This window comes from Ochlerotatus camptorhynchus, unplaced genomic scaffold (genome assembly GCF_037179485.1).
Source record: "Ochlerotatus camptorhynchus isolate MF236.1 unplaced genomic scaffold, CSIRO-AGI_Acam_v1.1 ptg000266l, whole genome shotgun sequence".
Classification (NCBI taxonomy): domain Eukaryota; kingdom Metazoa; phylum Arthropoda; class Insecta; order Diptera; family Culicidae; genus Ochlerotatus; species Ochlerotatus camptorhynchus.
The window spans coordinates 2,308,602-2,321,824 of NW_027040756.1; positions in this window are offsets into that span (position 1 = coordinate 2,308,602).

Consider the following 13,223-nt stretch of genomic DNA (forward strand, 5'->3'; position numbering starts at 1 on the left):
GTCACGCGTAGATCCTCTGTCACTCCATTCACACATGGGTCTTGCTGCGACCAGGCATCCAGATTTTGATACAGGTATGCTGGAGCTTGGAACCATCTACTGCTGCTGCTGATATTTGGGCCCTAACCCCATTTGGTAGCAACTCGAGAATTTCCGTTACCCGAAAAGCGACGAACTGCCTGTACCTTCTTTGGTCTGACCGTAGACATGAGAGCACGGTGCTAGAGTCGCTCCAGAACACACTGCGAACTATCGGTAACGTATGGTTTTCCTCTACTGATTTGGATAATCTTGCACCGAGTACAGCTGCCTGCAATTCTAATCTAGGTATTGACAGCGGTTTCAAAGGTGCCACTTTGCCGAGACAAGCGAACAGCGAACTCCTGACTCCTCTTCGATTCGAAAGTACGCCACGGCAGCTTAGGCTTCCTCGCTAGCGTCTACAGATATGTGCAGCTCCAACGAACGGTAACTGTCAGGAGTATATCCAGGAAAGTAACAGCGTGGGATTTGAATGTGCTCGAGCTGCTCCAATTACTTAGTCCATCACCTCCACGCATCGAGTAGCTCATTTGGGATAGAATGATCCCAGTCCGTCTTGCACCGCCAGATGTTTTGTATTAGCACTTTCCCGTGAACCACGAATACGGCTACCAATCCCAAAGGGTCGAATGTACTCATAACGACTCGTAAGACTTGCCTTTTTGTCGGAATGACAGAGTCGTGAAGCAGTGGCCAAATTCCCTCCCTGAATACTCCTTGGAACACGAAGACGTCAGAATCCGGTATCCAAATCATCCCAAGAACTCGTTCGTAAGTGGCCGTTTTGGGCTGCTCAAAATACTTGGATGACTCCGCTTTCTGGTTCCCGACCCGTGAGACTACCTCAGCTGAATTCGACAACCAGTTCCGTATGGTAAATCCGGCCTTGGAATGCATCATCTTGACCTGCTGTGCCAGCTCGACCGCACACTGAGGAGGAGTGCATGCTGTATAGGAAGTCATCAAAGTAATGATTTTTAATTATTGCTTTGGCGGCAAGCGGATACTGTTCAGCAAACTCTTGAGCGTTCAGATTTTTGGCAAACTGAGCTGCTGATGGTGAACAGGTAGCACCAAATATAGCAACGTCCATGACAAACACGCCATAGGGCTTTGATGGATCGTCCCGCCACAAGAACAATAACGCTGATTTGTCTTCCCATCTAATAAGGAGCTGATGGAACATCTCACGAATATCAGCAATGATAGCCACTTTGAACTGCCGAAAAGGACACAACACCGACGGTAGAAGATCAGGGCCAGCTAACAGTGTAGAATTTAATGACTGGCCTTGGACTTTCGCTGCAGCATCCCAAACTAGTCTCACTTTATTTGGCTTCCTCGGATTAGTAACCAAGTTCAAGGGCAGGAACCAGGTTCGATTAGGATCAAAGTCACTGAGCTCTTGCGGACTAGCCTTGTGTGCTAACCCTTTAGCCTGATACTGCTGTATCTGATCCCGCACATTGTCGTATAGCTCGGGATTGGACGCTAGACGACGTTCTAAGCATCGTAGCCGCTTTTCTGCCATAGGTTTGCTCTCCAGTATCTCGCGTGCACGCCGGTCATCGTCACTCTCCAAGACGGACTTTTCAGTCAATCCTACACTTTCTATCGAGAAGAACTCATTCACGTGGTTGCCGTTCGTAACACTAATAGCTGACTTGGTAGTTGCTCTACAACAGTTGCTTTGTTTCGTTTGTTTGTCTTTGTTTGTCGTTTTCTGCTGCATCACCGTTGAGGTGCTCGTCATAGTACTGCTTCCACCTTCCAGGTTACCGTTCAAGTCCTTGCACAGATTGGCTTGCAGCACGTAGCCTTTGCGCGAACTATTTAGCATCTCGTAGAGCTTCCGTGTGTCGTTTAAGCGGTACAGATGTTCCACCGCCTCGCGATCTCGGTCTTCCTACTGACGCTTCTTCCTTCAGAAAAACGAGTTTTGCCTGTTCCACGCTTGTGTGAATCGCTCCACATTCAATCTCGTGCGGTGTTGCAATCTTCTCCTCTGCTAACAGTTTGCTTTCACCGTCAAACCAGTCATTTCTTCGGTCCGGGATCCCAGTACCTACTGCCGCTACAGCAGTACTACATATGGCGGAACAGATGTCCCTCCAGCCATCTTCAAGAGTAGCTGCGCGTTATCCTGGGCAATTCCTACGTCCCGTAATTGCTCAATGTTGAGTTGCGGCGTTCGACTTCGACGGATGTTACGATGCCGCAAAGTTCACGCATCGTTGGCCGTTGTCGTTCCAGGCTGTTTGGCCCGATTGCCGGTTTGTACATTGCCTCCCGTCCTACCTGAGCGTTATGTCACCGATGACGATTTTAACGTTCGGAAGAGCCGTCGTACCCCTGCTCCAGCTGCGCATAAAACGCTTCTTTCTCGTTGTCGGGTCGTGGGCACTACACGTTGATGGTGCTGTAGTTGAAGAAACGGCCCTTAATCCCCATGTAACAGAGTTTAGAGTTTCCAATCGTAGTCCTTATTTTGTCGCGTAGGTCTGAGCCGATTATTCCGATCCATATTTCTTTCTTGAGTATTTGCAACTTTATATTTTTTTCCAGGGCGGCTTGTTGCCCCCCTGTCTCGCCGGGGGACCATCGTGAACAGCTCTGTTTAGAGTCCCACGCTGGCACTAGAACGGAAAACAGCCGCTCCTAACATGAAGAACTGACGCCGTTTTGAGCCGCGCCTCCATGGTGAAAAGACGCTCGGGTTTGGTGAAGCATTTCCTCTATCACCGTACTGTGGTTACCACGCCAGTGTTCGCGTCGCACCTCTTCACTTTGCTATTGCCGGACTCCCAACATTGCCCAGGCTACGCCACGCAGCTGTGTCTTTGTTTCAGCTGGTAGTCTTTTGTTATCATATGACTCGGGGAGGCGTGAGGTAGGAACTTGTGAGGACCAGAGCTAGGTATTCTCAACTCAGCATTTTGTAGCCCACCGAAACGTAGGCACGAATTGCAATAATTTCTTTTTACCCTTCTTACAAAGAAGGGTATAGATATCACTTGAAAAACCGACTATCGATCCGAGGGCCGAGTGTCATATACCATTTAAGTGGAGGCGAACCAGCCTAAGGCTGAAAGCCTCCTAAATAAAGCTAAATAATAATAATAATATACCATTTAACTCAGCTCGACGAGATCGGAACATGTCTGTGTGTGTGTGTGTGTGTGTGTATGTAACGAAATGAATGCGCTCACGTTTCTCAGCAACCGCTCAACCGATTTGGACAAACTCGGCGCCAAATGATAGGTCTTGGAGTCCCATTGAACGCTATTGAACGGTTTTGGAATCGGTGAACCGGTTCCGGAGATATGGCCGGAATAAGATCCGGTGAATATGGGCCCTGCACGCTGGATTTAACGGAAAACGTATTAAAACCATCATGCGACACATCAAATTACTGCAGAATTCAAAAATAAGATCAATGCAAGTCGTGTTAAGTGTTCCAACAATACATACAGTGGGTAGGGAAATACTGAAAAGGGGAGGAGTCTCGCATCTTATGCTACGAGCACAAAACGAGATACCACCGTCGAAACGACTATCAGTTATTCTCTACTGAAGCGAACAGCTTAATTATAGCACCGAAAACCAGTTGAAAGGCCGCCAAGAAGTTCGGAAAGGCGCAGAAAGTCATCGTCAAGGGAAAGAATAAGAAGAGGAGACAGCGCAGGAAAGAGAGCTATGCCATTACATCTACAAGGTGTTGAAGCAGGTCCACCCGGACACCGGAGTCTCGTCGAAGGCCACGAGCATCATGAACAGCTTCGACAATGACATCTTCGAACGTATTGCTGCTGAGTCGTCCCGTCTGACTCAATACAACAAACGCTCGACGATCACCTCCTGCGAAATCCAAACTGCTGTCCGTCTGCTGCATTGGCCAAGCACGCTGTCTCTGAAGGAACCAAGACCGTCACCAAGTACAATAGCTCCAAGTAAATTCGTACCATCCAAACAATCAATCGGCCCTTTTCAGGGCCACAAATCGATTTCCAACGTGAAAGAGGTTTTGATGATTTTATTTCCATTTCGTCAAACCAGTGTAGACATTTTATTGAACTTTTAAATGTTCGAAAGCAGTGTTAGCAAAGTTCGCGATAAGAAATCAGTCTATTTGCCTTATGAAAATAATGTTGACAAAAATAATAAGAGCAGCTCGGTCAACTTCTGGTAACGACGGATCTCACGCAGAACGACAGTTCCTGGCCGGTAGCGATGAGACTTCTTCACTCCTCCGGTGGCCATCTGTTTGAGAAGAGCCTTTCCTCCGGTGGATTTACGAGCGGCCTGCTTGATGCGGCCATTATTGTCCCATTGAACGCTATTGAACGGTTTTAGAATCGGTGAACCGGTTCCGGAGATATGGCCGGAATAAGATCCGGTGATCCTTCACGCTGGATTTAACGGAAAACGTATCAAAACCATCATATACCATTCGACTCAGCTTGACGAGATCGGAACATGTCTGTGTGTGTGTGTGTGTACGTGTGTATGTGTGTATGTGTGTATGTGTGTGTGTATGTAACGAAATGAATGCGCTCACGTTTCTCAGCAACCGCTCAACCGATTTGGACAAACTCAGCGCCAAATGATAGGTATTGGGGCCGGTGAACCGGTTCCGGAGATATGGCCGGAATAAGATCCGGTGAATATGGGCCCTGCACGCTGGATTTAACGGAAAACGTATTAAAACCATCATGCGACACATCAAATTACTACAGAATTCAAAAATAAGATCAATGCAAGTCGTGTTAAGTGTTCCAGACCACATTGGACATGTTCCGGGTACCCCGGGGAAGTTGCTTGAATATGAATTGAATTAAAACCCATTAAATCACATTAAAATACGATGATAAGGTGATTGGTAGCCTCACCAAATAGACTACACCCGGATATATTCCGGGTACCCCCAGGCAGTGCCGTAGCGTCACTTGATGACACGGGGGTGGGGGGCTTGGTCACTGATAATGACAATAAAATAAATAAACTTGAATAAGTAAGAAGGGTCTGATCACACCATAGGTGGATAAATTCGGGTTTTCTTTTTGGATCAGAAGAAACTCAGTAAATTGAATATTACAGTCGAACACTCCATCACAATATTCCGATATTTTCTTAAGTTCGCTAGTTAAGTCTTTAGTTTTTGGGACTATTTGATGCTATTTATCCCTCGCGCGATGCTGTTTATCCCTCTATTCACTAAATTTTCGGGCTTGTTGCCAAAATCGAATGGGTACTGTACATCATAAACTTTACGAACGCTTTCCATTGCTTTAAAAACACATATTTTCATGCAAAAACGAACCATTTCGTGTTAAATGGAATGACAATGCAAAAGTATTCGTTCAACACTGCTTTCTTCCATAAAAACAAACGCACCTAAGAGTCAGTGGAATCATCAGTTCATCGGCCTATTCTCATTTCCATAAAACCTTTTAATTGCCCTGATTCGCCCCAAATCATCATGCCGCAATTATTGTTCCGACAATCAAACTGATCATCTCTCCGGCAGCTATGAGCACATTTTATTCGAATTTCATTTGTCTAATTTTCCGTTTTACCACCCATAAACTCATTCGTCGCATCGGTGAATCCACTTCCAGCATACCGCAAACAGGGATGAAGGTTACAACAGATCAAGATAACGACGCTAATGTTCCTTCTCTTCACCGCGCTGACGAAGTTGCGCTGCATTACCTATGTCTTAATTGTTGGTTTTATGCTGACGTTTGAATCAGCCTCCCGGCGCTTCATTGCCTCCACTGCGATGCGAAGTTGGAACCACCTCTTCAGGCATTCAACAGGTTGCCAACAAATGTGATGTGTTATGCTTTTGCGTAGCATGATGATTAAGCTTATGTAGCATACACAAGTTGTGCAGCATCGATTAAGTTTAAGTGAGACGTTTCCGAGATGCGAAGCATTCCACCGAGAAAGGTACTTGGTTATCGTTCTCGATCCGTTATAGATCCTTATCGTATCTGTGCTGTAGTTGGCCGACGAGTTGCATGTTCAGCAAAGGAAAGAGTGCATCACAGCAGTCGTGGATGCCATGTTCCACAATGGAAACGACCTGATTATTATTCGTCGCTTATCTGATCCATTAACCTGAATCTTCAAGGGCTTTAAATGGGCATTGATACATGATGGATTTGTCATTGAATCATATCATCGAGAAACTTCCAAAATTTGCGTGACGCAAAATGTGACTTTCTCTGATCGCTTATCGCTAAAAACACATATATCATCCTAATCTCATCGAACTCTCATTTCCTCAAGCATCAGCAAAAAATGTCACCGAAATTTATTCGGCTAATTAAGACCAATCGGCTTGCGAGATCCGCATCATCGGTCTCATGCATTATTCCCAAGCTGATGGAAAGTGTCCCGTGCCAAAATCTACCGGATTCCGACTTTGACTATTTACCATCTAATGAATATATCAATCGCAGCGACAACAAAGGTGTGGTAATGTCCAGATAATAATAAACAACGACGTGGAAGAAAATGAAAACGATGATGTTGCTACCTAGTTCACTACAAGAAGTTATAATTTGGAACGGACACAACGGCCGGAATAGCAACAACCCTAAGCCGTTACTTCTACTTGCGTTGAGTGATTAATCATTCCGAATAGATTCTTGACGGCAAGCGGTGCTTGAGTGCTAACAGCATTATTAAGCAATTTAGGAGAGAGATTAACAGGTTGTTAACAGGTCAAAATCTCTCTTCCGGTTGAATACGACACAGTGTACATATTCACAAAGTACGCCTTTGGTCAAGTCAAATTTTGGCGGTGGTACCCGGAACATGTACGAACCGACCAAAGTGGTTTCACCGGTCAGGAATGATGTTATTTCTTAATTCTCACGTGATTTGATGTATTAACCCAGATTCTGCACTCTTCACCGGGGGCCCCCTGATTTCCTTAGGGGTCGATGTTCTATAACTCCATGGTCCATCCAATATCAAGTTGTAGAGAGTTCACCGTATGTCTATTCAATATCGTATTAACGGTAGGGCGATGGTGGGCTAAAGCCAGGGCTCGAAATTTGGAGGGGGCCCCGGCTCAGAGACAACAATCATATCCTTCTCATTAATATGAAATTAATCGTTGGTTAGTTTTGTATTTGTATCGAACACTAAAGCTTACATGATAACATGAAAAGAAAATTAAAAGCTCTCGCATATACTGTCAGATTACAAAAGAACATTAGAGCAGTAAGATCGGTAGCGTGGCCAAAAAATCTATATTTTCTAGATCTCTACGGTCTTCGACAAAGTTGCTCTGCCCAACTTTTTAACGTTTCTGTTTAGTTCTGGTTTGCACAGCCTAGAATGCACTCGATTTTATACTTTTATTAGAGTTTCCTAGACTCCTAGAGAGAGGGTTTCTTGGGTAAAGTTGCGAATTTCATAATATTGAGAATTGCTGCCCAATGCATCAAAGACCTATGATTTACAAGAAGTATGCCTAGATATAAAAAAATACAATACGTGTTTAAAACATTTTACGTCTATAGTCTAGAATTGCAATACTTTGGGATTTAGATAAGATGGAGCAACTAGGTGGATGGAAAGCTACGGAGAATTTCGCAATAATATATTGGTAATCCGTTTGTTGCATGCAACCCTTGAATCACGAACATTCACCAATTGCATTGAACTGTCATGTCATGTTTACGGTCGGTTAATTTTTGAACTAAGTATGTGTTTTCCACTGTGCTATGACTGGAAAATCATCTCATTTGCTTTTAGCATGAGCATGACCATGAGCATGAGGTACCGCCCACAGTTGCTACTCTGTTATTGCCAGACCAGCTGTAATTACACATACAACCAATAGACAATGCTTGCGACTAGCAATCATCCTCGATGTGTTAGAACTGGTGATCTGAAATTAAGCAATACCAGCACCAAACACAGGTCAAGAAAGGAATGGGTAGAAATGTGTTGACGAGACACTCGCTTTGATGGAAGCCGAGAAGTCCTCTGCACTTCCACGAGGAATCACTGGGATATTGGATAAGAGGGTTGGGATAGCAGCATGGTTCGTTTACTAAACGATAAGCTGAATTGATTTCCTAACGATCATATAGCGCGAAGGAGCTTGGGATTGAACCCACGATCTGCTGCTCAGTAAGCAAAAAAGTTTGCCACTAGGCAAACCAGCTCCTTTTAAATCATCGAGTTGCTGTTATTACCATGTAGTAATATTAACAAATAAAGTGATTGACGAATTTTGAATGTGGATGGGCCTGAGCTAAGACTTATGATGTTCTGCTCAGTTAGCAAAAACGATCGATTTAAAGCCACCGAGCCCCTCATATCACATTATATAGTTACTCAAGTTGTTATAACTATTCAAACCCGGCACCGACGACATCGAAAAGTTTTACAAAATACACGATAAACAAGCGATCTTACCATACATTTTCAATATGAAAGGACCTGGGACCGCGTTTTACTGCTCAGTAAGCAAGCCACTGCAACCGACGATCAAATCCGAAAACTAAAAGCTACGAAAGAGTACTTAGGCCCAATGTTCAATCTTTCGATTAGCTCTTTACACATTGTTAAGGCAATCATAACAACAGGGCTGGTAGCAGGTCACTTTTTAGTGACTTTGTCTCTATTTTGAAGTCAGTCACTAAAAACTCACTTTTCAAACCAAAAAGTCACTAAAGACACTATTTCCCTAAAAATAGTAACTAAAGTCACATTTTCACAACTAAAATAGAGTGAAATGGAAAAAAAATATCAACAACATATTGAAATTGAGTACTTGGCACTTAGGAAGTTACAAAAGAAATCTGGGATGATTTCGGAGGATGCTTCCAAGAGAACTCTAAAGAGTTCGAAATAAATTCCGAGAAGAATTCCAATGGAATCGGCTTTTGAGGGTTCATTCTCAAAGGAATTCTTCGAAGAGTTTCAAGGGTATTCTTAGATGGATTTTTGTTTGGAGAATTCTGAGAAAATACCGTGGGAATTCTGAGGAGAATACGAATTGAATTTCCAATATAATTCAGGGGAGAAGTTCAAGATTATTCTAAGCAGAAATTTATTATATTTATGATGTTAATTTTATGGAAATTCTAAGGACAATTCAAGTAAATTTAAAATGGATTTATGGGAAGAACCTTCATGGAAATCCTGGAAGAATAAATAATAAATCAAATATAATCTACTTTAACTAATTATGATTTATAGCGGCGCTGGTTGTGTAGTAAGCGTGATTACCTCTCACCCCAGCAGGCCTGGGTTCAATCCCATTCGGCGCCGTCGGGATGTTCTGAGGCATAACATCTCTGATCACGCCTTCCTTCGGGAAGTAAAGCCGTTGGTCCCCGGTTCATGAGTTGATGGGTCGATAGGTAGGTAGGGTCCAGGTGTGTGGGAGCTGCCTCCCTGACGTGTCGGTAGCATTGGTGCTCAGTACGAAAAACAAGATCGCCGAAAGACAAATCATAGAAAAAAAAATTATTATGATTTATTAATTTATGCATAAAGTTATCGATTTAAATAATTGGAGATGCTTAACGTTAAATATCAGACTTAAAGTGAACATTTTATACGATAGATCAGGAGATGAAAGTATAGAGCTAAGTACGGTAGTGTGAAAATTGTACATAGAGAGTAGAAGTAGAAAGCGAGCAAAGGACATTTTTTTAGGAAGTTACGAGTTAGGTATAGCAAACAGGTAGATGTTTGCGTCAGATGGCGATTTGAGTGTGAAACAAATGATAGAACTATGTCCGCACATCGGAGGTACATGAGCAAATCGGCGATCATCCCTTTTGCCAGTGTTGCGGAGTGAAACGCCCCTCACTATCCCTCATCAACGGATGAGTTTGGTAAAAGGGATGCTCTACCCGAATCGTACCTTCCTCAAAATTGTTTTCAGCTCGCTTTTTTACTTTCTATATACAATTTTCACACTGCCGTAGTACAACGGAACTATCAACTCTATACTTTATTAAAATGTTTACGTTCAGCATCTCCAACTACGAAAATAATCTATTTCCAAGAATGTTGTCCATTGTTCTGCAAAAAAATCGATGAATGCAATATTATTTTTGTTAAGCTTGTTTGAGAAGCAGAGGAGTGGAATCATTCTAAAAAAGTTCTTGAGATCATTCTGAATTTTTTTATGAAATATTCTTAGCGAATTTTTAAAGTTATATCTAAATTTCAAAGATTTCAATGACAATTGAATTTTAAATTCAAGAACTTCGATAAAAAAAAAAAATGCTGTCGTTGTAATAATCTATTTAACCCTATTTAACAGTAACATTTAAAAACATCTTTGAGAAAATCTGAAAATTGCACTTCAAATGCTCTTAATAGGAGCTTCCGTTGAAAGTTTCGATATTATTAGAGGAATTCATGAAATGTCATTTTAAGTTCCACGACAAAAACAGTTTATTTCAATATTTATCCTTATTTGAGTTTCTGACCCAGCATATAAATGTAACTATTGATTACTTATTTATTATTTAAAAGTCACTATTTGGTCACTATTTCCGTAATTTTAGTCACTACTATTATATTGGATCAGCACTACCAGCCCTGTAACAAGCTATGACCGACGTGACGATTGTTTAAGCCCTGGTTAAACAAACTATTCAAATGAAATTGCGTTCTCGAATTTCACTTGGTACGTAATGAACAACAGAAATACGCGATTATTCATATAGTTTTAGCGGCTGTTGGTTAATTTTAAATATACTAACGGCGATAACGACGGTGCCTACAAAGACGAGAACAGCGAATTTGTAACTTACCATTTGTCTAGGATATAACACCTTCACCCAGCACCTCCACTTGAGCTTCATGTCTGCTATCTGTCACTGTTTGCAAAAATATCGAATAGCAATTACCTCTGTTGTAATACTTCCTTCAACGAAAACAAAATTTCTTGACATGGTCATCTGGTAGGAGCTTTGCGTTTAGTGCTTTCCCCAGGAACCGTTCACGGCCACCAGCTACCGCCCGTCCAGTCTTGAGCGTATTCAGCGAGGCATCGTTCAACTTGCTCACAATCTCCGACACTGGCGGGAGACCAGCAGACGAGCACTTTTGCAAGCCGTAAACTCGCTGATTCACGGCAACGTCAGCCACCGAATCATCACCAAAATTCGCAACGGACACATTTTCTCAGCACTTTCCCCGACTAATTTACCAACCGGACCGTGTTCAAACTCGCACACGGTGACGAGACTCTCGATTGAACTACACACCGAAAGCGAACCGGCCTCCCAGGAGGCAATGGAAATCACTAGCACACTTACACACCACAGGTTACAATATACACACCCATGCAAAGAATTGGATCCAATAAACGTCACTCTCGTGAAATCGAACCCGTCGTCATCGAACAGCAAAAAAAAGGAACTCGATGAGCAATTTTGTGATACGGAATTTTAACTGAAAACCACCCAAACGTGCCGAGTTCTTTCACGCACCTTCAGTCATCTCATTTGTTTTTAGTAAGCCAAACCTGAAACCAGAAGAAGATGAGTTTTACAATCTAAAAATTGGCATATGTATTAAACCCATGTAGTGTTGCAAGTTTTATCAAGGTTTTAAAGCATTCTATAAGTCCAAATCATGGGAAACAAAGCTGTGATAAAACCAAAATTGATATTTGGGAAATTGATTTTGTCAAATATGAAAATAATCGTTAAGGTACTACCCAACTAACATTTTCAGCTTTGTAAGCCAACTTTTGCAGCGTTTTGCTTTCAAGTAGCTGAAGAAAGCTGCAGATACAGCTACAAACAGAAGCGAGCAAAATTGTTTTGAAGAGCGTTTACTCAACTTTTTCACAACCATTATTCAATTTGCCAGTCTCACTGAATAACAACGGCCAATAAAGCCTAATGTCACTTTTATACACATGCTAATCAACTTTCAACTTCTAGCTGCAAAACAAAGCTAATAAAGTGAACATGTTACTCATTTGATGGCTTCTACACAACCAACCACTCTTGAAGATTAACATCAACATCAAAAGTGCTTTTTCAACAACTAAACAACCTGTACACAGCTTATAAACTGTGTTAGCGCTACTTTGGACGCATTTTTACAGTTAGCTAGGTTTATTTTTAGACGGGTGCAGTTTTACAGCTTTTACTCTGCTCCTTTACAAAGGTGAAGTAACTAGTCGAGAAAAGTGAGTCATGTGCACTATTATAAATTCTCTACTCAACGATTTTGTTGTAGAAGGGCATGTTGATTTTTTTACATCAGTTCAAAGTGTTAGCGTAGCACAGTTGGTAGTGTCAAGGATTGCCAATGCGGTCGTCTCGAGTTCGATTCCAGATTTCCAGTGCAGGGTAAATAATTTGGTGGTGTTGCTTGTAACTAATTTGGATTAATTTGATTAACAGCAAAATATAAACTCAATAAATTTAATACGATTAAAAAATAACGTAAACAATATTTATCGCGGCTTCAAGAGAAAGCTGTGTAGTTATTATTGGATAACCGGGAAAAAATTGAATAAGCGCCTTTCAAGTCCACGCACAACTAAACAGCAGGATAACAGCTGTATAGAAGCGTTAAATGGATATGCAATAAAAGCTTGTCCCAACAGTACCAACAGCCATAAGTAGCTGACTAAGTTCGCAAGATTTGCTTGTATAGGGATTGAGTAAAGGTTTCCTCATATCGTATAACGTTTGAATACAGCTTGAGGCTGTATACATGAAATGAGTTAAGCATTTACATTGTGAAAATTGTTAGTTGGGTAATTTCACTGCTCAAGATAAATTAAAAAGAGTGACAAATAAATTGAGGGATGTTTTTGGTGTAAACCAGACTTAATTGGCTACTAATCATGAATATTGAGTACAAAATGTTGATGAAAATTAATTTCAACACATCTGTTAACAAATTTGCACGTATTATGCAGAGCTTTAAATATGTTGGTTTATTTCCTTTAAATTCCGTTATAGTTACTTATCTTTTTACAGATACGCGTATTTCGTCTACTACAACTGAGTACTTGGCACTGATGAAGTCTGCAAGTAGTAGACGAAATACGCGTATCTGTAAAAAGATAAGTAATTATAACGGAATTTAAAGGAAATAAATCAACACACTCAAAACTCTTCATAAAGGGATTCCGTTAAGAGGTTCGACAAATTTAAAAGAAGTAT